The 25677-nt window shown below is 44.4% G+C and overlaps 2 pseudogenes; one reads left to right on the top strand and one right to left on the bottom strand.

Moving 5' to 3' along the window:
* Positions 1-25677, top strand: part of LOC125613279 — a 46359-nt pseudogene that overhangs the window by 17679 nt on the left and 3003 nt on the right.
* LOC107160914 lies at positions 2921-4357 on the bottom strand (annotated as a pseudogene).

Raw genomic sequence — 25677 nt, 5'->3', positions numbered from 1 at the left:
CAAGGAGATAGAGGACTTGTTGGCCCAGCTGGGTTTTTGTCTTGACTTCTATCCATTTATTCTATGTGCCTATTTCTCTTTTTGAAATTGAAATATTTTTTCTTAGCTATTATATATTGGATATACATAAGTTGATTTTGATTCCCAAATAAGCACACAACCAAGAGTTTGAGTCCTGGAGGAGACTTTGGATTAGACTCCAAGTTTGGGGCAATGCTGGAACTGTTGATTTGGGAATCTCCTGGAGAGTCACTGAATGTATTTTCCGTGGTGAGATGTTCATAGTCTTTTGGGGATCAGGGGTGACATGTTAGGTATTGGAGATGAGGTGTATTTCAAAAGCTCAAGTGAGGCATTGCAAAATGTTCAGAGATGAAATTGTTAGATGATGAGCTTGCTGTCATAATGTATAAATATATCCATTGGGTGAATTAATAATTTGAAAGAACTACTGTTATTTGATGGTAAATGGAGGAAGGGGGTATGGATGGAAGACGTATGTCACTTGGGGCATGTCCTTGGGGATTATATTTTGTCACTTGTTCCTCTATTCTCTCTGCTTCATGATTGTCATGAATTCAGAAGCTTCCTGCAAAATGCCCTTCTTCCATGATGTTCTGCCTCACCTCAGACACACAGCAATACAGCTAGATGCCCATGGCCTGAAACCTCTGATACCTGAGGTGTTCTGCATCATCTTGGGTCCAGAGCAGTGCACTCAGCTAAACATGGACTGAGAAATGTGGTACTAGGCAACAGCAGGAATAATGGATCCCCTTGAAATGGTTCAGAAAGATATGAATATATACTGGTTAGAATAAAAGGAACTTCATCCCAATCAAAATGTTCATATTTTATGTGAAGGTAATGTTAAGAGTCAGGCACCATTACTGACTCCAGAATCCTGCTGGGCAGATCCAGTATTAAATTTATAGCATGCTGGAAAATCATGGAGGAGAAGTTAACTAGAGCTATTCTGGGGTAATTGAAGACCATTTTGATTATTTAATTGATGACTCTATATGACTATAGTCATGTCAAGCAGAATTCATACAGATATTATTTGGAGTCACATAGTATGAATGTTTAAATAACTAATAGAAAAGTAGCCCAGAATAACCCTGAAGAAGTAAAAATAATTTTGGGGTACATGTGGGAAACAAAGCAGTGCAGAGTCCCAAGGAGCTCTAAGCTCAAACCATCAGTGAACGTTGGGACTTGCTCCTTACCCTGGAGATTCCCCTTCGATGAATATGGCTTGGCCCCAAGCCCTTCCTCCATTATGCATTCCAGCCACATGTCACTAGAGGTGAACTCAACAGTGTGCCTTGTTCTCCATGGGAGCTGGTGACCTAGCTCAGCTTCTTTGGTTATTTTGCTGGTATCCAGTCAGATCGCACCAGATAATCTGAATGGGTCACAGGCCATGCTGCCTCACCCTATTGGGCCACCAGGCACCCATCCACCTGACCTGCAGTGCTCCCGCTCCTTGGCAGGATCACCCTGCTGCTCCAGCAGCTACCATCAGCCCTGCCTGCAGGGACGCCCACCAAGATACCTGTACTTGAGTGCCTGGCTCAGCAGGCTGCTGCAGAGGTCTTCTCCTACAGGTGGTGCCTTCCTCTCTGGGGATCTTGCCACTGGTCTCTTGGGGTGCCTCCCTGAAAAAGCCAGTGCTGTTGTCCATCAACTTGTGAATGTTAGGACCACCACGAACCATCAGTCTTTTCTTCTCTGCAGGGAGTAATCTTCCTGTCTTCAAATTTTGAGTGGGTCCATCGGGTTATGGAGCTCATGACACAAGATCAACTCCCTGTTCCTCTGAGGAAGCAGATCTGAGAGTCCAAGAGCAGCCTGAAGAATCAGTGGTCAACCAGCAGAAGGAGGAGGGTCCCCCCAAGGGACAGACAGGCAGGAGGATATAAAAAAGGTTGCCTTGAGCAAAGGGGAAGAAACACCAGCAGAGTCTCCCCCTGGAGACCCAGGGAGACCTCAGTGCCCTGGGGACCAGACCTGGGCTCTGGGAGGGAGAGGGCCTAGGTGTATCCCAAGAATTTCTTTTGTAGGAGACCTGCCAAGTACAGCTTCCACAGACTTGCAGCAGGAGTGCTGACCATGGCTCAGGCTGATGCAGAGTCTGCAGTGCTCCAGGAGGAGAACTGGGCTGCTTCTCACATCCAGACAAGTGGGCCAAGGAAAGGCTGGACAAACACCATTTTCCCCGCTCACCAGGCGACCAGGGCTCAACCAAGGAAGTACAGGGCCAAAAACCTTCCTGTGGTCCATCAGAGAGCTGTCCTCCACCCAGAGCTGATGCATGGAGGTCCAAAAAGAGAAAGAAGCCCATGCCAATGGCCCTTCTGCTGTCCCTTACCTGGCATGGAGGTTGGCTGCCCCCAGCTGCCATGAAGCCTCTTCTGTGTCTGAAGGAAGACGTGGGCACATGGCTGAGGGAGGTTCCAGGTGCAAAGAAGAAGGTGGAGGATGATATCAAGGTCTTGGAGGGTAGAAGAGAAGGTGTGGAGGCCTGCACCACCACTCTGCCTGTCCATTCTTGCTTCCCACCTGGGATCCACAGTTTCATTACAGACTCACTGACCCCACCCATGGACCAACTCAGAACCCTGCTATTCCTGCAAGCAAGCAGTGGGAATTTCAGGATGCCATGCCCCTTAACCTGCCTGTCCATTTACCTTCCCCCCTGCCAAATAATGAAAGGGAAATACCTAGTTCCCTTCCTGTGCCTCATCCTACTAACCCTTTTTCTCCATTGAGGCCCAGTCCCAATGTGGGAGTTACCCTTACTTAGTTTCACCATCTTGTTCTCCTTACAAGAGCTGTGGCACCTCCCATTCTTTTCCTTCCCACACCTCATATCCAGGCGCCTTTTCTCTCCAAGACTACCCCCTGCAGAATGGAATCTCCAACCCCCATGTGTATTGATTCTCCTCCTCCTAACCCTCCTCCCTTTGCTTCTCCTCTTGCTGCTCCTCTTGGTCCTCCTCCTCCTCATTCCATTCCAAACCCCACTCTGGTCCCTTCTAACTGCAACCCCAATAGCTATGGCCAGAACTTAACTGTTACAAGTGTCTCTCCCACCAAAACAGCCAAGTCCTCTGCTCACCTGACTGGGCATCACACTCTGCAGCCTGAGGACATGGCCATGGACACTACTCCATCTTCTATGGCAGTGATATTTCCATCTCCAATGATAGCTCCAGTCTAGGCCCCCAGGTCCAGGGTGCTAGGTAGCACAGGCAGCCAGCAAATGGATCATTCTCCAGTGGTTCCCCAACACCTCAACTCTCCTGCTCCAACTCCAATTTGAACAATTCCTGTGTCCCACCAATCACTCCTCAGTGTGCCATTCAGGGAAGCAATGGAGAACCTCTTTTTGCAATGCCCTCCTGCTCATTGTGATCCCAGCTATGAACCAGCACTGGCCTCCCTCCTGGCAAGCAGAGCCTCTGCACCATCACACTCAAAGCTTGCAGCTGATGAGCCCATGGATACCACCCCTCCTTCCAAGGCTGTCATCTTCCAGTCTCCTCCTGCCTCCAAGAACAACTTTGGACAATAATATGGGGTGCTTACTAGTTCTGGGAACCTCCATCAGATGGGCAGCATTGCCTCAAATCCCATCTCCACAAATTGGGGTACACATCAGGTGCAGGGACCGAGTGCCAGTCTCCAGCATCCATGAGGTTCTGGAGCACGGATCATCTTTGTCAGGATGAGCAGCATAAGTCATGTACCTCAGGATTTCTGCAAAGAGTTGGTCCACCATGATCTCACTCTTAGAAGAAGTCTGTATAAAGAGGTAGCCACACTCTTCAGCAAGACATCTGCCTTCACTGGAGGACACTTCTCCCTTATTCTCCATGTCCATTTTGTTCCCAACCAAGATGACTGGCACTTTCTCATAATGCTTCACTTAGATGATCTTGTCCCGAATGGGCTTGATGTCTTGGAACCCTGCTGGTTGACCATGCTGTCCAGGAAGGGGATGAAGCCCTGGCTGTAGTTGATATACAGGTCCCCCAGGGATGCGAACTGCTGGGTGCTAGTGGTGTCCAGGATCTGCAGCACCGATGGTGAAGAATTCACCCCATCTTCTGTGGTAGAAGTCTTCAATGTTGGGGTCCTATTTCTGGATAAAAGTGCTGATCCTCACAAACTGCTCAGTCAGAGCAGATTTGCTGACCCCATAGGAGCTGAGCACCACCACTTTGTACTAGTGCAAATTTCCTCCATGGCTGCTGTCTCTGCTGCAGCCAACCACATAGACCTCCCGCCAGCCACACTGCACTCCAGACCATGCTGTGTGGCTGACCCCACCACCTTCTGTAGGCTCCATCTTCTCATAGTGTTGAGAGACAACAGGGCTCTGGAGGTGGGCAGCAGCTGAGAGAGCAGCTGCCCTGCTCCTGGGCTGAGTCAGGCAGGATGCAAGCCCCCCCAGGTGCCTGCAAAGACTCTTGTCATTAATTTTACTTGTTCTGGAAATCACACTAAGTGTGAAAATTATTTCACAATATAAAGAGAGTTAATATTTTCCCAGTACAAGTGCCCAAGGAAACCTGAAAGTTCCTCTTAACTCTAACCTAGGGCCTTGTTCTTTATTTTCTCATTCACTTTAAAAATTCATAAATGAAAATCTTTTTTTTTTCTGCACCTTTGTTATGTGAAGTTTCAGAGAGGCTTTGCCAGCCTCAAAGCTAGGAATGTCTTACTAAAAGCCCTGGGGGACATCCCTTGGAAGTGTAGGCATGGACGAAAGAAATCAGCAGCCCTGTGTCCCAGTGTCTATGGGTCCATGAGAGCCTAACTTCAGTGGCACCAGTTAGTGAACAGATGGCTATGGCCTGATCACAAAGAGAAATACTTGCCAATTCAGGAAGAGCTCAATGTGCTGGACCCACGTCTGTCCACACGTCCTCTGATGCTTCTGCACTGGCTCCCATGTGCGCGTGCGAACACTCCTGCTTGGTTTCAGTGCAGAAGAGCACAGACTGGGCTCTGGCCTAGTCCCCTATAGTATAGTAATAGTCTTGATTCATTCCCTTTCCTTGTCTCATTTACTTATCCACTCTAATTTTTATATCAACAAAAACAAAATGTAGAAGCTTTACTAAGCCATATAGATCCTTCCCACCTCTATTATTTATAGTTGTCCTATGGTATCACATAAACACAAATGGACCCCCCATTCTGAAACCAAGGTATAATTTTAGCATTTTATCTCACATGAGATTAGAGAATCAAAGAAAAGAAAATATGGCTATCACCTTTCCCCAGAAAATTACTATTTTATTTGCTCTCCTTTTATTCCTAAAGACAAACTTCCTATTTTAATATAGCCTGATAATTTCCATTCACCTCCTTCTGTGTTATCTCTTTGTGGGATTTGGAGTGCACTATAAGGCAGGGAAGTTACTTTTCTGGGAACTCCTGGGTGAAATTCCTCAGTTCAAGAAAGTCCAGATCATGCTGCAGCCTCCTGCCTTAGCTACAACCCCAGGTTCTTGCTCCTCTAGTATTCCTTAGAAAAAATTGTCCTTAAAACTAGGAAAGGGAATAGGCATGTTGGCTAAGACTGTTAAATAGTAGCAATGGAGTCTGTTATGCTAATAGTATAAGTGTTAAGACTGTCCTTTGTTTTCCTGATTATGCATATTTAGAGCACTGCATATTACTTGTTCTGTTACAGGAAAATTTAGCACATGTAAAAGAAGCCAACTTCCCCATTTCAAATTGTCTAAATATCGGAGTTGTATACTTTAGTCATTTGTATTATCTCTTCATACTGTAGTGGTTTCTCCTTTTGTATTGACTGATACAGTAACCTGATTAAAAGGATATTTTGTACTTGTCTTCATACCTTGAGTTTAAAAAAAAAAACTGCTTAAGAAAAAAATAGTACAATGTGATGTTTTGATATACATATATCTTGTACAATAATTACTGTAATGAAGCTAATTAACTTATCCATCCATTCACCACCACATTCTAAGTATGAAACAGAGTTTTACTGACTATAGGGACTTGGCTATAGGTTAGAGGTCCAGAATTTACTCATTCTGCATCAATGAAACTTTGTACTCTTTGGGCAACAGGTCCTGTTTTTCCAAACCCCAAGCTCCTGGCAACCACCTGCTTTCCGCTTCTAGAGAGAAAATAGTTTTGATTTCACACTTCATTGAGGTCATATAGCACGACCTTCTACATTTGCTTATTTCACTTAGAATAATGTCTCCTGAGCTCATTGGGGTTTCAAATGACATGTTTTCCTGCATTTTGAAGGCTGAATATTATTCTGGGTGTCAAATGGTGACATGTTTTTGCATGTGGACATAATCTTGAAATACAAGAAAATTAATGAATTTTTAAAATCAGAAGTTATTTCTGAAAGAATATTACTTTTTAATTTTCTTTTTAAGTATCAGGGATTGCACTCAGGGGTGGATTGTACTCACTCACCACTGAGCCATATTCCCGGCCCTTTTTGTTTATTTATTTTTATTTTGAGACAGATTCCACTAAGTGGTTTAGGGCCTTGCTAAATTGCTGAGGCTGGCTTTGAACTTGCAATCTTCCTGTTTCAACCTCCAAGGGGCATATGCCTCCATGCCTGGATGAAATAACACTCTTAAGTATCACAGGGATAAGTATTTGAGGACAATCTTTGGGGAGGTTGTGACTTACCTGAGGCATTGGGGTGAGTCTGCTGTCTGTGCCTGAAAACACCATGAGTTGATAGAGTTGCAGGTGGACATGAGCCTGAACCTGCAAGTCTGGGAATCAAAATTTTTCACAGAAGCAACAGCCATACACTAAGAATAAACACACACCACTAAAACCAAATCACATTTTAAATAGATACATCTAGAAATGAAAATATTTGTTATAAAACTCTAGAATCAAGTGACCAAAATATGAATATTAAAACAAGTAATTTTGTGACTGACATATATTAGAACAAACTAAATCAATCATTTTATGAATGGAGTACTGATAAGTAAAGTAAAATCAATGATTCAGAGACCATGTAGATTTTGATATGTCATTGGAAAGCTAAGTAATATAAATGGTTCTGGAAAAGAATTCTCAGATAAAGGGAATGACAACACATTTTGGACAGTGGCTGGAGTTGTCTCATTCTAAGAGAGTCTCATGTGCAGAAACTCTAATCAGGTGCAGGACCACAATACAGAAGGACAGATGTAATGGAGGTAATGACAAGAGACTCATACTGAATGAGTCAAGAACTACAAGAAGGAAGGTGCTATTTTGGCAAACATTACAGAGAAACCTTGGAGTGAAGCTCTGTTAGGATGGAAGAGCTTCACTGAATTCTGATGCTCATAAAAAAATAAAAAGAAAACATTTTATTTGAAAACCAGGCACAGATGATTCCAGTTGCAATGGAGGTGTGGAGGGGAAACAGGAAGAAGCAAGAGTGACGGCAGCTCAGAACCCAGCAGCTCTCAGTGCTGGTGACACCCAGTGAGCGTGCAAGGCAGTTTTCAAAAAAGGGGTCAAAGGCACTAAGGAAAATATTAGAGAATGCAGGGGAATAAGAGGGACTGAGAAATGAGTGGTCAGGAACTCAGGAGAGAACTAGCAAACAGAAAAATCACGCAGCAATGAAGAGTAAACCCCAGGAAACCCAGGAAGGACTGTTGCTTACACAAGCAGCGGAAAGTGAAAGAGGGGAACAGTTTCACACCCCATTAAGCAGGGGATGGAAAAAAATGTCTTAAAATCAAGGTTAGCTGAAGAAGAGCTGATATATGTATAAAAGTAAAAGCACGGCAGAGTCACAAAGCAAATATTAAAATGAGCATTCATTTCTTTGAAATAAAATTATAAACCTCTGGAATGAGTTCTTTAAGAAAATATTGAGCACTGACTTAGAATTTCTGTCTCATAGGAAGGGATATTCTTGTGAAATCTTAAGAAAAATTCTCTGGGTACCTGGATTAGGAGAGCAAATGCCATGCAAGAGAATAAAATGTAGTCTCTCCTCAGCATTTTAGAGACAAACATTGTGGTGGAGACAAACAGAGCATCATGTGTAGGACCCTCAAAGACAGAAATGGTGAGCCAGGAATTGACACCAGTCAGGCTGGCTATTGCCGATATAGGACCAGGACCCAGGTCAACATGGAAGACCTCAGGTCCTGAGATTTCTTTCAGAAAAAGAAATGGACTGCAGACAGTAAAGTTCCTAGGGAGTCACTGCCATGAGGAAAGATGGTCTGCTCTAAATTGTTGGTTACTGTGATCATTTAAAGCAAAAGTATAGGCCTAGGAGAAAATGAGTGTCATGCTGGTGGACACCAGGGTGACTGCTTCTCAATCTGGCAAGGTCTCCCTCTGCTTATGTTTTTCTGTGATGTGTTTTAAACACAACTGGTAACAGAGACTATCATTCACTTTAAAAACATCCAACATTAACTCAACTCTGTGCTTTTTTTTTCTTCTTTGTTGTATTGGGGACCAAACCCAAGGGTGTTAACACACTGAGCCGCATCTCCAGCATGTCATATTTTTTAAAGATAAGGTATCTCTGAGTTCCTTAGGGTCTCCTTAAGTTGCCGAGGCTCACTGTGAACCCACATCCTCTTGCCTAAGCCTTCTGAGCTGCTGGGATTACAGGGATGTGGGACCACTCCTGGCTATCTTTGCGCTTTTTCAATTAAAAAAATAATGCTGTGGGATAACATAAATTTAATCATGCCAATGTATTCTAGCATTGGAGGGCTACAGAGATCACTGCTTTTTATTGTTTGTTTTTTAAAGTAAAGAACCCTTGGGCAATTTAGTAATGAACTACATTTCCAGTCCTTTTTATTTTATGACAGGGTTTCCTTTGTTTACTGAGTGTCTTGATAGTTGCCCAGGCTGGCATCAAACTGGTGACTCTCATGACTCAGCCTCCAAATCATTGGGATTATAGGAATGTACCTCTGGGACCCACAAGACTCTGCTCTGAATATGCATTAAAACTGACTTATGTTGATATTATTTGATAATATGCCTAAAAGGGAACATAATTACAATGCTGTTCATTTAATGCTTCCATGCGAGTACCGCATTGAACTGATTTTAGGTGTTGGTTTTTGTTGAATGTGATATTATTTGCAAAAAGAGATATTTTGTATATCTGTACATGCCAAGTCCTTCAATACTATGAGAAATGGTGCCTGAAGGTGACCCAGATCTTAGAGGGCTTCACAATGGATGGCTGTCTCTAGGACTTGGATGTGTCCCAGTTGGTCATTAAAGTTATAGTGCCCCTGCTTGAGGCCAGGACTGCTTGACCACAGGGCTGCAAATCTGGGTGGACAGTGAGTCACTGCTTTCTTGAGAAGCTACGAAGACTCTTCCATGTTTTTCCCAGTCCTTCAGCACCTAGTAATTCACTTCCCATGACCCTGATGAGTTGGGGATGGAAGAGGCAGAGTGGAAGCCTGTCCATGCAGAGTAAGAGGTTGAAGCTATATGGTGGCATCTACACAAAAGACACAGTGAGCAGCCCACTCTGAGTCACACACTTTGGTGCTAATAGCTACTATAAAAATTAACAGAGGCTGCAAGTGCTAATGGAGGCTTAGCCTGGCAGCAGGAGGAGCATCTATGGAGTGGTGAGCTATTACCTGGGAGTGTGTTCTTGTGGCCTCCTTCACTAAAGTGCATGGATTTGTACCATCTTCTTGTTTCCACTTGTGTGCTCATATAACAGCAGCCTCTGCAGAGCTGCCCTCAGTTTCTGGTTTCTTCCTATGCCAGGGACAAAGTGAGGCAGGCACTGGAGAATGTGGGCACCTATTTGTCTTACACTGAACCTTCCCCCTACACTCACATTTTCCCCCTTCCTCTTAGGATGAGAGGCATTGTGCTCACATAGACAGATAGTGAGTTCACAAACATAGTCAAAAACCTGCCTGCTGGTCCCCATTTTGCACTGTCATGCTTGTCTTCACAGGCTTGCTGGGCTCACCTCTCTGGGCTATCATGTATGGGAGAGGTATTCCTCAAAGAAAGGAGTGGGGACATCAGAAGTACTTCCACTCTGGGTGGGGACATATGGAGTACTTGTGGCCTGGCACACCTCCTCAGTGCCTATGACTGTAGTGGTCAAGCAGACTCTTCTGGTGCAGGGACTGACTCATGGTCAACTAGAAGCAGCAGTTGGCAGTGTGGTGGGCCTTCTTGCCATAGACATCTTAGATTCAAGTCTCAAAATTGTGAGTGATGCAGGAGTGGCAGTAGCTGCTGCAATCTAGCCATGCCAGGTCTCCACAGGGTTGACAACAGATACTTCGGCTACATGGATGTGCAACAGTGTGGCTGGTAACAGCATGTGGGCCACTGTAGGTGACAGTGAAACAGTCAGGTGCATGTTATGGCAGGGACCAACACAGATCCCCTTCCATTTTTTCTCAATATTTACAGAAGTACAGTGGCTCATTCCCTGTATTTCAGGCACTCTGGCCCCTCCCCTCATCCTTAGCCTGCCTTCTCCCTTTTGTGCTCCCTGAGGGCAGCATATAGGTCACTGAAGTACTGGCCCAGCGGAGATGATAGCTGGGTGATGGTGTCCGTGATGCAGCATGCAGCAGGGACACCAGAGCACCACATAGTGTATGGCCCCATGGACCATGTCCCTGTAGTGGTCCACAGTGGAAAGAGCCAAGGAGTGCCAAAGTCAGAACTGTGTGTCTTTTCCAGTTTATCTTAGTTGCCAACACATGGAGGCTGGACTCTCTTTGCTTTTGGATATGGAGTTACCCAGGAATCCAGTAAAAAGCAAAACCAAATCAACAGTTACAAAATGAAACATTTTTAACCCAAAACTTTCCATTAGTCTGACCTCCTATGGGTCCACTCCAGGGACCATTCTCATTGCTCTCACCCTGAGTTCATGGAGTCTTTGCATCACAGGACAAATTATATTTGAATGGGACACTATAAGGTCTTACAGTTTTCAATATGAGGTATCCCCTAGAAGCTCCTGTGTGAGACAATTCAAGAAAGTTTTTGAGGTGAAATCATAATTACAGGAGCCTTGAATGAACAGTTTCTTAATGCATTCATATGATTAAATGGGAGCTAAGTTAAGCAGGTAGTGGTTGACTAGAAGTAGTTCCATGAGAACATGGCTTTGTGGTTTATATTTTGTGCCTGGTGAGTTGCTCTCTCTCTGCTTCCCAGTGGCCATGTCCTGAGTTGTTTCTTCACCATACTCTTCTTACATCTTCTTACATCTGAGTTATGAACACAGCTGACTATGGAGTACCTCTGAAATAATAAGAAACTTTTCCTCTAATTATTCTTGCCATCATAGCTGACTAGAAAAGAAACAGATGCCAAAAGGTGAGTTGCTTGCAGTGACTTGTCAGAATCTGTGGTTCAGGAACTTGTGGAGACTTTTGGTATTTTGGATAGAAGTTTTGAATAGTTTAGAGATGTAAGTTGGAAAAGCGTTGAACATTGTAAGAAAAGCTTATCATGTGATTCTGGTGGAAGCTCTGAAGATCAAAATGCTGATAGGACTGTTGATAGAAAAGACTGTGCTCATGAAGTTCCGCAGGAAGAGGATTCTATTGGAAGAGGAACTAGAAGACATTTATGTTACATTCTGGCAAAAATATTGTCCACATTATGCACATGTCCTGTCACATTTGTGTGGCTGGATTTAGAGATTATGTACTCACTAATCTGGTGGAGGAAATTTCAAGGAAGCACAGGATTCAGGCAGTGGTCTGAATATTTTTAGCAGCTTTATCCAGGTTTACTCTGATAAGGTAGAGCAGAAGGAAAGGTGTAAAACTTGCATTTTGGTCATAAAAGGTGGAGTAAATCTAGGCCTCAGGAAGTTGCAGTTTTTAATGCATTTCTGTCACGAAAGAGATGATAAAGAAATTTACGCAGACACATTAGAGGGGTGGCTTAAGGTCATTTCAAGAATTGTCAAGATCGCACAACTCATGTTCAGAGGCTATATAAAAGTACAAATTCCATTGAGAAGAGAAACCAGGACTTTTTTTCTCCATGCTCAATCAGCCACTCAAATGTTGCCTCAGCCATGGTCCCCAGACACTTGGCTACTGCTTGAGATGGTGGCAGACATTGCCTTCAACCACGTGGTGCAGGAATACAGGATGCTGGAGTTAGGTGGTCATGAAGACTTCCAACATTTTAAAGGAAGGCCTGGCAGGTCAAAGTATAACAAAGTGAGAATCCATGTAGGTAGGCCCTGAGAGGGTCATGAGTGCAGCTGTAGAAGGAAGTTGAAGCTGCAGTAGTGACCCCTGGGATGAAGAGATGCAATACAGAGAACATCTGTTAGGGAATGTTGCTGGCTGAGGATAGAGCCAGTCTATGTGACAGGCCAAGGGATGAGGCTGCCCAAATCCTTCAGAGCCCACTGTGTACAACATGTGCCCCGATGTTGAGCATGGGGACAGAGGACTTGTTAGCCCAGCTGGATTTCAGTCTTGATTCATAGTCATCTCTTCTTTCTGTGTGCCTACTTCTTACTTTGGAAAGGACATACTTACTCCATGCCACTCTATATTGGATACACATAAATCGATTTTGATTCCTATAAAAGCTCATAACCAAGAGTTTAATTAGAGTCTCAGAAGAGACTTTGGAATTGCAGTTTTAGGCAATGCTAGATCTGTTTATATTTGAGCCTCTCCTAGAGATTCAATGGATGTAATTTCCATGGTGAGATGTTCATCTCCTTTGTGGATCATGGGTGGCATATGAAATTTTGGAGTTAGTTGTACTTTAGAAGCTCAAGGGAGATAATGCAAGAGTGCTCAGAGTTGAAATTATTACATTATGAGATTGTTGCCCTAATCTATGAATAAATCCATTGGGTGGATTAATAATTTTAAAGAAGTACTGCATTGGGTGGTAAATGGAGAAGGTGGGGCATGGATGGAAAAAGTAGGTCACTGGGGGCCTGTCCCTGGAGATTATATTTTGTCATTTGGTCTTCCTTTCTTTCTACTTCATAGCACCTGTGAGTTTAGAAGTTTCCTGCAAAATGCCCTTCTTCCATGATGTTCTGCCTCACCTCACAACCAGAATGATGGAGCTAGCTTCCCATAGATTGAGACCTCTGAAGCATGAGGTGTTCTGCATCAACTTGGGCCCAGAGCAGAGCAGCCAGCCTAACATGGATTGAGACCTCTGAGAAATGTGGTCCTAGGCAACAGCAAGAATATTGGATTCCATCAATATCATTCAGAAAGAAAGATATGTATATATATTGGTTAGAATAAAGGGACTATATCCAAATCAAAATGTACAAATTTTGCCTGAAGCTAATATCAGAGTCAGGCACCATTACTGGCTCCAGATTCCTGCTGGAATGTTCCACAGTCCATTCTAATGTTTTTTTAAAATTGTTGTATGCTGGAAATTATTGAGGAATACCTGAGTAGAGCTGTTCTGGGGTAATTGATGGCAGTTTTGATGGGTAATTGATGGCAGTTTTGATGGGTAATTGATGAATTCAGATGACTACAGTCATGTCAAGCAGAATCCATATAGGGTATTATTTGGAGTGATGTGCTATCAATGTCTAAATAACCAATAGGAAAGCAGCCTCAGAGTAAGACTCTGAAAAGATGAGAAGAATTTGGTGAGAAAAGAAGCAACACAGAGTCCTGAGGAGCTCTAAACTCAGACTAGCAATGGACATTGGGCCTTGCTCCTTATCCTGGAGCCCTTCCTTTGAGAAACCTGACTTGGCCCCAAGCACATTCTCCATCATGCATTCAGGCAGACATCACGATAGGTACACTCAACAGTGCATCTTAGTTCTCCAGAGGAGCTGGTGTCCCATCTGTGCTCCTTTGGTCTTGTCACTGGTGTCCAGTGGGAAGTCACCAGCTTTTCTAAATGGTCAATCTTCTGAGCAAGTGCATTCGCGGGCTGCACAGCCCAACCCTTTTGGGTGATCAGGCATGCCTGATCCTCAGTGTTTCTGCTCCTTAGCGGGATCACCCTGCTGCTCCAGCACCTGCCATTAGCACTGCCTCCAGGCACTTCTGCCAGGATCACTGTCTTCACAGGCCTGGATCAGCTGGCTGCCTCCGAGGTCCTCTCCTGCAAGTGCTGTCCTCCTCTCAGGGGATCCTTCTGCTGGTTTCCTGGGATGTCTCCCCAATAAAGCCAGTGCTGTCTTACACCAACTCGCGGATGTTTGGACCATCCAGAATTTTGCCACTGCCGACCAGTACTGCTGACTTAGTTGAGCAAGTCCATTGGGCTGTGCAGACCATGACACCTGCTCAATACCCTATTCATTATTCAGAGGAAACAGAACAGACAATCAAAGGGTAGCCTGAAGGATTAGTGGTCCACCAGGAGGAGGAGAAGGAGTATCCCCAAAAAACAGATAGGCAGGAGGATCTGGAACCGGGTGCCCTGAGAATAGAGGAAGAAACATCACTAAAGTCTGTGGAACCCAAGGAGACCTCAATTCTCTGGAACCCAGTCCTGTGCCTGGGGAGGGAAATACCTTTCAAGAGAAGGCCCAGGACTTTCCCAAGATCTTCTCTTGTCATCTGCAGCTCCCACAGACCTGCTGCAGGAGGGCTGCCCATGGCTCAGGCTGATGCAGAGGCAGCAGTGCTCCCGAAGCCAGGCCCCAAGTGTCCCTCACTTCCACAAACGTGGGCCAAGGGAAGACAGGACAAGCATCATATGCCCAGCTCTCCAGGCTCCCTGGCCTCACACAAGGGAGTGAGTGGCCAAAAGCATTCCTGTGGTCCAACAGAGAGCTGTCCTCCAGCCAGAACTGCTACTTGGAAGCCCCAAAAGAGAAAGAAGGCAATGCCTACAGCTCTGTCACTGTGGCTGCACTGTTATCCAGGTGGGCTGCTCCCACCTGCTAAGAGGCCTCTCCTTGTCTGGAGGAAGACCTAGGCATCCTGCTGAGGGAGGTTCCAGGTGCAAAGAAGAAGAAGTGGAGGATGATATGGAGGTCTTGAAGGGGAAAAATGAAGTTCTGGAGGCTTCCACCACAAGTGTGCTTGTCAATTCTTGTGCCCCACCTGGGGCCCATACTGGGAATGCTAACACACTGACCCCACCCAAAGATCCCTCCCACATACCAGCTATTCCTGCTGCAATCAGTGGGAGTTCCAGAATCCCTTGAACCTGTCTCTACCCTGAACCTGTCTGTCCATCTACCTTCCCCCTCACCAAGTAATGATGAGTGGGGACTCCATTCCTTGATTCCCCTGCTTCATCCCACCACCCTTTTTCTCCCATGAGGCCCAGTCCCAATGTTGGACTTACCCCTACTTTGTTTCACTCCCCTCCTCACTTTAGGTGAGCTGTGGAATCTCCCATTTTTCACCTTCCCACACCTCATATCCTGGTCCCTTTCCCCTCCAAGCCTATTCTCTTGAGAAAGAAATCCCCAAACCCCATGTTCATTGATTCTCTTTCTCCTCTTCCTCCTCATCCATTGTTCCACCTCATAATGGTCCTACTCCTTCTGCTCCTCCTGGTCCTTCTCTTGCTTCTCTTCCTTTTACTCCTAAGCTTGCTTCTCATCTTTTTCTACCTCTTGCTCCTTCTCTTCATTACTTTCCAAGCCCTACTCTAGTCCCTTTCAACTGCACCCCAATAGCCTTGGACAGAACTTAACTACTGCAAGTATCTCTCCCACCAACACAGCCAAGTCCTCTGCTTACCTGAATCACCATCCCACTATGCAGTCTGAGGACCCTCCAAGGACAGCTCCTGCCCATGCCCCTGGTCCACAACCTTAGGCAGCATAGGCAGCCATCAAAGGCATCAGCCTCTACTGGTTCCTCAACACCTCTGGTCTCCCACCCCAACCCCCCATTTGAACCAGTCCTTTGTCCCACTAACCACACCTCAGCTCTCATCCGGGGGTCCTCCTGGTGATCAATGGAGAATCTGCCTTCGCAATGCTGCCCTGCTTATAGCGATCCCAGTTATGGACCATGTACTGGCCTTCCACCTGGCATGCAGAGTGTCTCCACCATCATTGTTAAAGCCTGCAGCACCAGAGGAACCTATGGATACCACCACTCCTTATTAGGCTGTCCTCTCATAGTTCCCTCCTGCCTCTCCCTAGATTCTTGGAACATTAACATGGGCTGCTTCCTGCTTCTAGGGACCTCCATCAGAATGGCAGCATTGCCTCAATTCCAGTTCCCACCACTTGGGGTACACAGCAGACACAGGGACCAAGTCTCCCAGCAGTTCTAGAGCCACCTCTCAGTCCATATATAGGGGCCCTGGTAGGCAGTGACAGCATAACATATTGATTTTGGGTAACCCATCCAGGAAGCTCAGCCCAGGGTATGGGCTTAAACACACCAACCCATCAACAATGGGCTGCCTGGTCTTGTGTGTATGATATCACCCCACATCCACTTGGGCACATCACTCAACAGGTGGCCAGACTTTCCTATGGTGAACTGCAAGGATTTAGAGTCTTCAGGACTCACTTGGACTTCCTCACGGGTGGGTTGCATATAAGATATCACTTCAGAATTTGCCAGCTCTCATCTCAAGCCTGCAGTGTTCTTAGAACCTGCACTGCTAGGAATGGAGGGAAAGCTGGTTTTGGAATGCCCATTCCAGAACTTGGGTTCAAGCCTGCAGCCCAGCATTAAACACTGTGGATCTAAAACATCCACTCTAGAGCACAGAGGAGATCTTCATGAGTGCCTGACTCTATACCCCTAAAAAACCCACACTCTGTTTTTATGATAACCTCATTGATCCAAGCTCTGGGCAGTTTCCTGGCCTTCCACCTGACTAGGAAGTTCATTGCTAGCTGGAGGGGCTTCCTATTCCCTCACATTTTTGCCTCCATGACCTTCCTTTTACCTCCAACTTGTACATGAATTCTTATAGTTTCTAGTCTCTGTTCACACATCTTCCCTGCTCTCTGATTAGATGTCAAAAAAGAAGTGGCATTTGTTCATGGTGATGTGTGAAGCCTGACATTATGAAAATTTGGAATAATAACAAGTATCTGCTGCAAGTATCTCTCCCACCAGAAGACAGATCCAAAGGTGCTCTCCACTGAGCTTTACAGAAGGCTTTTTACTTTTCGTTTTAAGACAGGTTCTCACTTTTGGGATGCTGCCCTAGAACTCAACAACTTCCTGACTCAGCCCCTGAATTGTTGGGATTAAAGGAATGCACCACAACATCTGGTTTGACTAATAATTTTTAAGTCCCTTTTTCTTATTTCTTAAATTTGACTGCCCCCTTCCCCCTTTTAGATGAAGGCCTCATCCTCACCCTTGTATGGCATGTTCTCTCCTGAGTGCTGCCTGAGTATCTTGGCTAATGCATTTTGTGTCCTGGGCTCACTGGGTCACTTCTGCTCATCAATACTGGGTGGTGGATATGGGAATATGTATAGATTGGGGCCTGGAAAATAACATAGGTTTCAGTCTCTGTTTAAGACAAGTAATTGGCCAATGAGCCCAGAAGCCACTTCTGACCTCAAGATCATCCCACTGTGGTTTGGGTCTTTATCACCCTTTGTGTTCTGTCTATCCCTTTAGCTGCCAGCACAGCATCAACATGTGGATGAGAACCTGTTGCTACCTAGGAGCCCTGCCTCTCGTTTTGACCCCTCCCATCAAGTGTCTGAGGATGGTGTTCAGAGAAGCCATTGACCTTCTTTCTCACCAGCCTTAGTATCCCTTCTCAGTGGTTGGAATCATCTAGCACAGTGCTCTTCAATATGTTTTCTCCTCTCTGGCTCTGGAACTCCAGTTGATAGGCAGTTCTCTATCCAAATGTGACAGCTGAATCCCTGCCCTTCAAGGCAGATGTCCTTTCAAGAACATCAAAGTGGTTTAGGGAAAAAAAATACAGGGATGAGTTCTAACCCCTTTCAGCCTCTCAGAACAAGGCTGCCCCTTCAGCATACAGAGGATCCACCCACCCTGGCCATATTTGTCTTTGCAGCTTCATTGGTCCCCTGGGCACCAGCAATGGAATGTGTGAGAGGAAGGTGATTCTGGTACCAGGGGGTCAGCCCATATGAGAAGACAGAGAGCCTTATAATGACTTATCTTCAGACACCAGGAAATGGTAACTGCAACAGTGGGAGAGGTCCTGGGTGTGTGGGAGAAAGAATGTTCGGAAACTGTGGCTGCCTCATCCTGAAATCTGAGAAGTTGGGGCAGTAGAGCATCTCCATGTCCAGATACATAAATGTAGGCCCCAGGCCTATTTAATTATTATTACTATTCCCCTATTTAAGGGCTTCTCAGCTCTTTAGGGGCCCAAAGCCTGAAACTCAGGACATACAATCAGCCACATGGACCATCAAACACGGGACTCCTTGCCAGTGCCAAAAAATGACTGCCACAGGAGGGTAGCTGCACTTTGATCATGGGAAAATGGCCAGTGGTCTCCCCACACAGGGCACCACCTCCCAACCCAGCAGGGCTGACAATGTGTCAGCTAGATTTGAGGGCCCCGCTGACCCTACTAGCCATACCAGCCCCTGATATCCAAGTCAGACCCAATTGTGCCCATCCTCATTACACCAGTGCTATGTACCAAGTGCCCACTGGGATACTGCCAGCCAAGTGGACCCACCCTTCTTCTTTTCACTGCAACAGGAGCCTGCATCCCTAGAGATACACAGCTTAGAGGCATAACTGGAGGGTCCTGGAGTCAAGGGGTCTCCTGGCCCTCCAGTTCTGACTACTCTGACCTGTGGGGAACTCCTAGCACTCTGCTGTATAAGATCGCCTCAGAAAAACCACAATAGTCTGGTTCTTATAGTCTCAGCCCCAGGCCCTGCCCTAAGACCCATTGCCATCTTGCTTTCAGATGGGTCTTGGCAACACCATCAGGTCTAGCCATCCCCATGATGACTGGCTTTTTTCTGGTTACAGACAGATAGGGAGGGAGATAGTCCAGCCCCCAGGCCAGCCGATGGCAGCCTGGGTAGAGTGGAAGGGAAGAGGAGAGAATAAGCAGAGAGGTTGGGGAGGGGAGCAGGAAGGAAAAGAGACCCTGCATTTGTCTGACTCAAGACCTTGGAACTCAAGTTTCCCACTAGGTGCCAGCAGAGGACAGGGTTCCTGGGACCTCAAGTAATGACAGCAGAATCTCTGCCTTATGATATCTCATGCTAGGTACCACCAGGTAGTGAAGTCAAGGAAAAGGACATCAAGAGAAGGATAGTATAATATTCGACATACCTGGGTACTAAGAGATCCAGGATCAGGTTTGCGTTCGGGAGGTAAAAGTGGGCAGTTGCAGAGTCCTCTCATGCAACAGCCACCTGAAGGTTATATGATGTCCCCATATACTGCTCCTCCAAAGAAGCATTTATTACTTGGTCTACAAAAGGGGAATTCCATGACATCCACACAGACACTGGAGCTCACAGAGGTAAGAGAACGCCCCTCACATTACTCATTTTTACATCTGCCAGCACCTGCTCCTTCCAATGTTGTGCTCACCCCACAGGGTGCTGAGCTTCCTGGGCAATGCATGCCAAGAACTGCCCACTGCTGAAGCCCAAGAGGTGCTGCCTCTTGGAGGTGCTGCATTGGGCCTAGTGTCTCCCTGTCTCTGCCACTCACTGACCATGTGCCTCAATTTACCCCTCTATGGCACAAGTTAAAATCCACCCTGCATGCCTGGGACCAGGTAAGTCTGGTAAAAACAGTTCTGTGGCTGAAGCACATGCAAGTAGGGCAAAAAGACTCCTGTCGTGACTCTCTTGCAGAGGAATGACATCCATCAGGCTATAGTCAGGCCAGCCAGCTGTGGAAGGTCAAGTCCCTGGACTGAAGAACCTTGTTCCTTGAGGTCATCAATGCCCTGGGGAATCTGAGGTGGAATGCAAGTAGACCAACCCCCATTATCATACCCTTTCAGGTTAACCTGTGATAGAAGGATCAAATTTAGACTCATTTCTAAACCTGGATTCCCCCTGGAATTAGGCCTTTGGAATGAAATCAAGTCCTGTGGTTACCATCACCAGGCTCCTGGTTTTGGACATTGAACTTGGTTGCATGTGGAATGTGGAAAGTGTTGTTAGGTAGTAGGTTAACATAGTTTGTGAAGAAGACCCCACATGACCCTGAAGTCAAAATCTCCCCATCCAACACCTTATCCATAGACAATGTTCAAATATTTTTTGTTTGTTTATTTGTTTGTACCAGGTATTGACCCAACAGGGTCTTTGACACTGGGCCACTTCCCAGATTGTTTTTTTCTATATTATTTTATGATAAGGCCTCCCTACATTGCTTATGGACTTTTTTAGTTGCTGAGGCTGGCTTTGAACTTGTGATTCTCCTGCATCAGCCTTCCAAGACAATAGGATTACAGGCATGCTTCCTGGAAATTTTTAACCAAGTTAGAAAAATTTGTGAGGGCAGTTGAAACCAGACTGTGGAAGATTAATGAGGTCTCACCAGAATTATCCCAAATAATCTAGAAAGAAACCTGCCATTAATAAAAATCTTGTGGACAAGTGAAGATAGTGGGATTGGAGTAAGGCATCCTGAGCTTGGAAAGCAACCTGCAGCCCACCAAGTCCAGACAAGGCCAGCAAAGAGGGGCGGACAGCTCACAACACATTCTCTTGTAGTTCCTTCAGGCTTTGTGGGCAGCCTTCCTTCCACCACCTCAGCCTCCTGTGTGTAGCCGCAAGGCATGGGGGTCGAGTTCTGAGAGATGTCTGTTGGCAGGGATCTGGCACCCACCTGTACAGGTGCTCACTAGGCCACCCATGTTTGCCCTGCCACCAGTAGCCAGGCAGTGCATGATGAGAGGGGAGTTGCAATTCCTCCCCTGTGCTGTCCTCATTGGTTCTCCTCCTTGTCCCTACAGTTATGAGAAGGCTTTGGGCACAGATGGAGTCACCACCCTCCTGACCCTGGGACATGTTCCCACTTAGTCTAGGTGAACACCCATGGAGGGCAGACTACTTAGGTCATTAACAGGGAAGAGGGTGAAGACAGTGTTGGGGTTGGAGGGTGTCATTTGGTCATGCAGACCAGTAGCAGGGGATGGGACTCTCTAACAGGATCATGTTCTATCTTCTATGTCAAGCTTGTGGCTTTTGCCAAAGTTGGCCATGAACTCAGCCCCTAGAGAAGGGATCAGAAATAAAAGGAGCTTCCTGTCTGCTCAGGTCTCCAGAATGAACAAGGGTAAAAGTAGAAACAGCTGACCATGTCCCTTGAGAACCCTGAAGTTTGTCCAGGAGATGCACTAAAAGTCACCTGTTTTGGCCAGTATGCCAGGTGCATGGGACATGGAGAGGTGTGGGGTTGGGGACAGGGACAGTATTTAAGTGCTATTCGGTGTGTGCGCCTTTGCTCCCAACACCCGTTTCCAATCCTGATGCCTCTGTCTGCCTTGCACAAACTTGTCTCCAGGCCTAGTTTGATCCTTTTCTACCTGCAGCTCTCAGCAGCATGTGCTTGTCTGTACTTGTGGAGGGGAGAGAGTGCCTGGCTTTGGGAGCCACAAAGGCCACTGCCAGGCTGAGAGGTAGGGTTCAGGCTGGTTGACCTTGAGTGGGGTCCACAGCATCCTCAGGAGGTGAGCTCTGGCTTCTGCCTCTGGGAATCTCAGGCACAAAAGTGAGGAGGGTGACTCTGAGGTGTTAGGAGGAGGAGGCCAGCTTGGTGTTACCTGGGTGAGCAGGTCTGCCACTGGGCAGAAAAGTTCACCGTGGCCAGGCTCCTATACCCTCTCAGAGCAATAGCTTAGTTTTCCAACCCCCCCAAGGAGACTGCAAAGTGTGCACACTTCCTATGCTGCAATAGTGATCAGGGACATTATGGGAGAGCTGGATCCTAACTACTAGAGTGGTATGAGATTGAGTGGGGGAATTTCCTTATATCAAACCAGTGACCCACCCAGAAGGTAGTTCTGTGCCTGTCCCACAGCTGAGTGCAGGGCTGTTTAAGCAGTGCCAACTCTGGTCAGCTCTACCCACACCCCCAGTCTGTAATGTTTTAAAAATGGAAACAGAGAATCAACATAAATCACACCCCCCTCATTATTTTAAGATGAATAAGCTCTTGGTTTGTATCCCATAGTTGATATTCAAAGGAAAAAAAAACCTTTAATTTAAATTCAGTAGAATTTATCTGAACAGGCAGGAAAACAAAAATCAAAAAAAAAAAAAAAAACAAAAAAAAAAAACAATAACAAAAGAGTAGATTCCCTGGCAGCCCTCACAACCAAAAAATGTCCAAAGAGTTATTGTGTGCAGTGCCATGGGGCACTACTTATGAACTGAAATGAGGCAAAAAACCCTTTCATTGTTTACAAAGGAAACTTAATTCATGACAACTCTGCAAAGGACAAGCTAAGCAGCTATTCAAGAAAAAAGGCTATCAGTCAAACTACTAAATTGTATTGTAGTTTTCACCAAGGACTCAGTGTGAAGGCATCCTCAGGCCAAATCTAATTTAATGTTGTCAGTACAACTTGGAAGAAATGAGTAAGTGGCACATTTGATTTTCACAAATTTAGAAAAAATGTTATTTATAGATCATAATATTTTATAAGATTTAAAAGTATACAGAATCTAACTAAAATGAAATGGGCAATAACTGAAATATCAACTCTGCTTGGAATATAAGAAGCAAATAATAAAGTTTCATGTAAAAGTCTTGTAAGAAGTGTAAAAGTGAATTTCACTAGATAAATAGTTCTTGGACTTCTGTTTTAGGATTTCTTCCATCAAAAGAATGATACACACTCAATGGAAGTGTAGCATATTTGAAACTCAATATCTAAATGAACACACAAATGTAAGGTATTTTAGTGCAACTTTATAAAAAGACATTTATTTTGCATAGCTATGCACAGAATATCTTATTCTCTTAGAATAACTAAATATTTAAGTCCCCAAAAAGAAATTATGAGCACTTGTCAGAAAAAATAATCTCTAGCTATGAACTTCTTTGATATTCTTGTACCTATTGATCTTAAAATATATTAAAGTAGTGACTTTTATCATACTGATGATAAGAGATGAATGGAAAAGAACATTTACCAACTTCACATTCAACATTGTTCTGAGTACTGGTTTAAGAATTCGACGAGACATGAAGAGGTGATTATTTTGATTGTCTAGATTGAATAAAAATGTTCTAGATCTAATGTTAGCATCAGAGATCCCTGTCATAGTAAAATGATGATCAATACTACAAAAAGTCAGGAAAAGGCCTCACTATAATAAAGTCACTATAAAAGACCTCACTATAAAAATGTCTTCACTATATTGTCCTTTACTAACTATAGGGAATTGAGTATCATTTACATTCATAATAAAGTTACTAGAAATGTAGAAACAATATGGATATTGGGTTTAAATATAAAGTATTATCAATTTTAACTTTTAAAAATCCCTTCATTCTTTCATTCAACTTGGTAAAAGTATTTGGCTGCTTAGAGTTTAGGCACAAAAATTTTGAGAATCAGTCATTTCATTTGACAACACTTGAAGTATTCATACTGGAAATATAAACTATTCTATTGGGTATGTATATTATGGTTTGGACCTTAAAACTTATGTGTTGAAGGATGGTCCCTAGCTGATGTTGTCATTAGGAGGAGGGGCTTCCTAAATTGAGCATGTGAGGTCATTGGAGGTATGCCCTTGAAGGGTGTATTAGTACCCCACCCCATTCCCTATGTCTTTTTTAAAAATTTCCTTCCCAGCCACCATCATATGTGCCATTTTGCTCTCACTTGTGCTCCCCATCATAATGTTTTGCCCAGCTACAAGCCATAAGAGATAGAGCCATGTGACCATGACTGATAGATAAGGCTAGCTGCATTGATAAGGTTTGATTGTTTTCTCCCTCTCTTCTGTGTCTGCTCTTATATTAGGATTTATGCTTTCACAGACTTTCATGATGAGAGCTATCTTTCTTTCAGTTCTTGATGTAAGACTTTCTTAAAAATCTTTTGTAAGACAGGTCTGTTGGTCATGAGTGTAAAACAGCTAAGCTTAAACATTTAGACTAGTAGCATAAGATATTTGGTACTTTGCTATGCAAGATAAGTGTCTTCTATGATCAAATTGCCCTAAAATACCTTGCATTTCTAAGTAAATAGATATTGAGTTTAAAATATACTACCCTTCTCTTTTGTATGTATCATTCTTTATGATGTAGGGCTATTTGAAATAGAATCTAAAAACTATTTATCATTATAAAATTCCTTTTTGCATGTCTTATCATTTCTTTCCTCTCCAACCACACCACACTCATTTTACAGAATTGAGCAGCCGAGGCTTTATTTTGGAAAGGACATGAATTTGTTTTAGACTGAGAGCATAGGCAAGAGAGGGTACCCCAGGCAGGATATTTTCCCTAGCAGTGGGCTGAGGGCTAGGTCTGGGCCTCAGGTGGGTCTCTTATTCCCTATGCTTCTCTGTAGAGCTGCCACCACAGCTGACCAACCCTCCAGGAGAGTGCAAAGTCTACACCCTTCCTTGGAAGCATGTAGGTCCTGCACTGCTGCAGTGTTGAGCTGGGACAATGTAGGAGAACTGAATCCTAATGACTAGAATGGTGTGGCCACCAGAAGGTGGCCAATGGGCAAGAAATTGAGCCCAGGAAGGTCCCCATAGCAAACCAGGGGCCAACCCAGAGGGTGGTTCTATGCCTAACCCACAGCTGAGTGGAGAGCCGTTTGAGCAGTGTTCACTCTGGTCAGTTCTACCTACATCCCAAGTCTGTATGTCTTGAAAGATGGAAACAGACTATAAACATAAATCACATCCTCATAATTATTTAAAGATGAAGAAACTAAGTGTTTATCCTATTTTTAATATTTAAAAGAGAACAGAACCAGACTCCCACAGGACATTGATTTGGAAATTTTCACATAGCAATTTAAAAATGATGCTGATGAACACATTAATAATGGTCGTAAGGACTGAGTAGATGGCAGGCAAGATCAGATGGGCAATGAAAGCTGTGGGATGCAACCTCTAAGAAGGAATCTGGAGCAGCTGCCAGAAATGAAATAGACTGGGACATAAATGAAGAATGCCTTCAATGGAGTCACCAGTGGGCTGCCCACAGACAGACAAGGGGAGAATAAAGGAGCTTGACAATGTAAGTAAAACAATGGGCAAATTGAAATTTAAAAGAAAATAAGAATGAAAAAGCAAAGAGCATATCCAAGTGCTTGGAACATTTACATGAAATAATATTTGCAATGGGAAAATTAGAGGAAAAGAGAGAAAAGTCTAAAAATATTTCAAGTAATAAGCACTAACATTTTTCCAACATAATGATAGGCAACAAACTATAGCTTATAGAATCTCCAAGAATATCAAGCAGGATAAATATAAAAACAAAATGTACACATAGGTATATCTTAATCAAGATCATGAATACCACTGAATGGTGAAAATTTTGAAGCTAAAGGAAAAACACAACATATTTTAGGGAAAAAAATTGCATCCAAACCATAGCAAATCATAAACATAAATGCTACTTTGGTGAATTCAGAAAAATTACACGTCTGATATTAAGGATTATCCCTTCTGTCTTTTATATCCTACATTTATACTTCTGTCTCAATAAATATGCTGTAAGCTTTCACATCAAATAACAAGTGTTTCCATTTTTATTT

Source organism: Marmota marmota, unplaced genomic scaffold (genome assembly GCF_001458135.2).
Source record: "Marmota marmota marmota unplaced genomic scaffold, marMar, whole genome shotgun sequence".
NCBI lineage: Eukaryota > Metazoa > Chordata > Mammalia > Rodentia > Sciuridae > Marmota > Marmota marmota.
Note: the sequence above shows the minus strand (reverse complement) of the source record. Positions and strands in the feature narration are given on the sequence as shown.